This window comes from Apaloderma vittatum, unplaced genomic scaffold, assembly GCF_000703405.1.
Source record: "Apaloderma vittatum isolate BGI_N311 unplaced genomic scaffold, ASM70340v1 scaffold22939, whole genome shotgun sequence".
Lineage (NCBI taxonomy): Eukaryota > Metazoa > Chordata > Aves > Trogoniformes > Trogonidae > Apaloderma > Apaloderma vittatum.
This window is the reverse complement of record NW_009737323.1, coordinates 11,694-15,899: the sequence shown is the minus strand read 5'-3', so window position 1 is coordinate 15,899 and position 4,206 is coordinate 11,694. Positions and strand designations below refer to the sequence as shown.

At 46.4% G+C, this 4,206-nt stretch overlaps 1 protein-coding gene across 1 annotated transcript in view; it reads left to right on the top strand.

Moving 5' to 3' along the window:
• TMED10 (transmembrane emp24-like trafficking protein 10 (yeast)) overlaps positions 1-4,206 on the top strand; it is a gene marked incomplete at its 5' end in the record, with an annotated part of 10,251 nt that overhangs the window by 342 nt on the left and 5,703 nt on the right. The window lies entirely within an intron of this gene.

Genomic DNA, 4,206 nt, shown 5'->3' with positions numbered 1-4,206 from the left:
CGTTGAGGGCGCTTGGGTTTCCTCTGAAGCCGGAATTGCGTGTTCCTCACACAGAGGTCACCACAGTTGCAATGAAGGGCAGTGCTGGGGAGCAAACCACACCTCTTGCGCTTTTTCTGCTTCTCCCCATCTTACAGTTGAGTCAGGACAGAGCAGGATGCCATCATCTCCAGAGTGCTGTCTTTCTCCCCAGCTGACCGTCTCTCCCCTTTTGGTGGAACATGATCTCTCAATAATGTATACTTGGCAACTACCCTGTGTTAGGTTAGCAGCTATTTTGTGGTGTTGGGGGATGTGTGTGTGTGTATAGGGAACGTGGCCTTGCTTTGCATCTGCAGACGCTCTCTAAGGAGTCAAGAAAGGGAAGGGGAAATGAAGAGGACGTCAGTTTTGCATTTGTGCTGCAGGGATGGTTGCCTAACGAGTGCTGAGGCTCATTTCCTGTGAGTGTGACGCATGTGCTGCTTTGAGTGGCTGGGCTCAACTTCAGGACGGACGAACGCGCTGAAAACAGCCAAGACGTGCCCTCTGGTCTCATTTGCAGTGGTGCAAGTGCGTGAAAGTCCGTAGGTGCTCACATCTTTTTACCATCACTGTCAGAGTTCTGCTCCCTGGACTTGGTTCTTCTTAAGTCTTAGCCTAAAAGATCCCAGAGTGTTTCACAGAGCAGTCATGCGCAGCATTCTTCATAGCTGTCGGAAGTCAGCCTCTGTTTTGCTATTCTGCTCCACACATAAGTTACAAACAGTTTGCGAGTTGAAGGGAACTTTCTAGAAAGAGAAGTCTTTACTGGAACTGGGAGGGATCTGGCTTGTAACACCTCTTCTGCAGTATTTCACAGGTAAGGCAGTGACCCCAAATACTCAGAATTTTGCTTTTATTTCACTCCAAAGGTAAGACTTTCAAATACTCCTTAACGCATCAAGACATGCAGGCACTAGTGACTCATCTGGGAGTCACTCGTGCTATTTACTGTCCAACACCTGGGTATTTGAGAGGTCTCCAGACAATCCCACAGATCCTGTCATAGCTTCCATGTAATCACACACTGAAGTGGGAAAGGCTTCTTTCTTTAGTTGTGTCTAGACTCTTATTTCAGTGCTTGTGACCAGAGGTTTCTTGCCTAGACTGAGCCCCTTATAGCTCTTTTGATTGTAGCAAATGTTTGTTCCCTGGCTACCTCATATTGTTGCAAAACTGTTTTCAAGCTTTCAGTACTGATGAGGATGAAATATTTAAAAGTGCAGCTTCTACCTGATGACCAGTGGGGTGTTGAGGTGCCAAAATGCAGAGCTGTTCAATTGAGCAGCTGAATCCTCTTCTGGAGGCTTTCTCTTTTGGGGCCTCCAAGCTGCTATTTTCTTTTTTGACACCCCAAATTCCTTGCTAAAGAGAGATGCTGCATGGTGAATATCTTCAGATTTCCCGGGCCTGTGCTGGAAATCAAGGAAGTATTAAAAAGGGTGATGGCACTGTGGAGCTTGATCATCTGCAGGACTTGGATGAGGTACTGTGGAAGAAGTAACCTCACCACAAGGCAGTTTTCCTCTATTGTTTCCTCTCTAAGGTCAGCATGGGAATGTGGGAACTGACCAAGCACTCGCTTATCCTCATGTTTCTTTTTAAAGGTGCAGATTTTCTTTTTCATGTTCTTATTAAGTAAGCGGTCAGGGCTTGTAGTGTGGCACCCACGGAGGATCTTTGTGGAGTACTGGAAAAGAAAAACTGTTGGTAGAGGAAGCCTAGAGCCGTTGGGACCTGAGGGCTCTGAGCAACTGAGATTTCTCAATCTTAACCACAGGAATGAGGAAGAGGAAGTGAGAAGGAGATCCTGTTTAGAAGGTCCACCTTATGAGAGTGGGGGAGTTCTTAGGGAGCTTCTTGGAGCTATGGGTGTTTGCATGACAGGCTTTTTTCTCTCTTCCAGGGTGGAAGGCTCCCATCCTTCTGTCTAGTGCGCTGTTCCCAGGCACACTAACTCTCGCACCGTATGCTAATCTCCAAGAAAAACAGCCTGGCCTGCACTACTTCCCTGCCTGTAGGGCTCTTCTTGTGTGCTAAGCTTTACCTCTTTGTTCCTTCTCTAATCCTTCTCTTTCCAAACTTTCTCAAGAGTGTCATGGCTCATTTTTCTGGAATACCTGTGTGAAAAGTTTTTACATCCAGTTCAACCACTGTGTTTTTCCACTGACTTTGCAAGTTAGGAGCTCCCCTAATCTCCCTGGGAATAGTTCTGTGCTCACGTGAAGACCGCCTGGGTGATGTAGGTATCAGCTTAGTTCAAGATCCCTGGGACTTTCTTTTCTCCTTTGCTGCTGATCTGCTCTGTTCTGGTGAGCCCTGGCTGCAGGAGGAGCAGGGAAGTACCAAGGATTTGGTTTTCGTGAAGGGCTCTGCCTAGTGCCTTAGGCTCAGTAAACTTGTAAAAGAGCAGCTTGAGTTTTTCCAGGCCAGTCCTAGACAACGTTAACATCTTACAAAATGTCTGCTCTCTATCCCTTTACACCCAGCAGCTCTATATTTTCTGCTTTCTTACTGCCTCTTGGCAGCTGACCCTTTTAGCCTGACAGATTGATTCTTCCAGTTCTGTTCTCCTGTTTGTTGGCTTTTTCATCTTTTTCAGCTCTTCCTGGAAGCTCCAGCTGTCCACCCGAGCTGCTGTAATTTAAACATTAAAAAAAACCAAAACAACCCTCTCACTGAGCAGTGTGCTTTCAATTTACTTCTGCAGCTGCTGTTGGCTGTCCTACCTGCTGGTCTCCAGGCATGCTGGTGTATGTGTGGTGTAAATGGTCAAAACTTGTGGTTGGAGAAAGGAGCACTGGGTGTTTGCATATGGCCTGTCTGTTAAAAAACAGTGCTGGGATTTGAGTTTGTTTTTATAGTAGCCAGTCTTTTATAAGAAAACCATCTTGATCCTGATTTATCCATTGGGCTCTTACATAGATGAGTTTGAATTTTTAGCTCCTGTATCCCTCAGGAAACTTAAGAAACAGTTTGTTGTTGGTATAGATCATATTGTCAGTAGGTTATTGCATGTTCTGTTAGCTGTAGAAGAGGGCAGTGATTATAGTGTGTTACTGAAGAGCTGTTCAGTGAGTAGAGAGAAAATTTGGGGGTGTTGTGCTGAAGACCTGGAGTATCTTCCTGGCTCTGACTGGAGTGACCCAGTGTAACCTGTATATTGAATTTGTGAACTGAGGGAATGTCCACCTGGCAGCTTCCTAAGGCAAGATGTGAGTATTGGATGGGCTCCTGGATAAAGGCTCTGAAATTCATAGTCTTAAGCCTTGTGTTTTGGTAGCAGCCAGCCAGCTGAGGACAACTGTATGCCCCAGAGTGCTAGGATTTGGGAGTGTGTTTCCTACAGACATTTCCTTGGTGGGTGGTATAGTGGAATGTGATACTTGGCTCAGCTGATGCACTGCATTCTTTAGGGTCTCTTATATGCCTATTCTAGATATATAATTTTTTTTTTACTTCTTGTGACTGTTCTCAGATGTGACAGTCTGTAGCAGTCAAAAGAAGCTATTAGCCATAGGTGTCCCTTACTTGGGGGCCACAGCCTTAAAACGTTCCTGCTGTGCTGTTGACTGCAGCCTTATCCCACTTGCACTTGTTTGTGCAGCTCCAGCTGGCAGTTTTCTGAAGTGGCATTTTCCCATCTTCGGAAGCCTCCTGCAATCTTGGGGTTTGCATTAGCAGCATGGGTCTGAGACACCTGAGCTGTTCTTTCCCTGAGAAGGGGTGTTGGTAAAGGGCCTGCCTTCATTTCTGCAGGCACTGCAGCGTGCGAGCAGGGTCTCTAATCCCTGTATGCCATGTTTGTTGAGTAGAGCAGTTTACCTTCTGCTCCTTTGAAGGTGAAATCATTTGTGACCCTGGTAACCTTGACAAGTTACAAGTGCACTTCCTGCAAGGAAGAACGTGGGCTTCCCAGTTGAATATTTGTCCCTCTCGTGACTTGTCTTTTGCCAGGCTGTCTCACAGCAGCTGGTATTCATCTTCTAATCCTCTGCAGTTTTTACAGTGATTTGCATCCCACACACACTTAGCGCTTTTAGTTACAGCTTGTTCTCATTATCTTTGGGAGGCTCTCCTTCAGCCAGGATTTATTGTGAAGTCTCTGTATTTTTAGGCTGGACTGCGCTGCCTCCGCAGTTAGCTGCAGACATGGGGGGGGGGGGGGGTTTGGGGGCTTTTCCC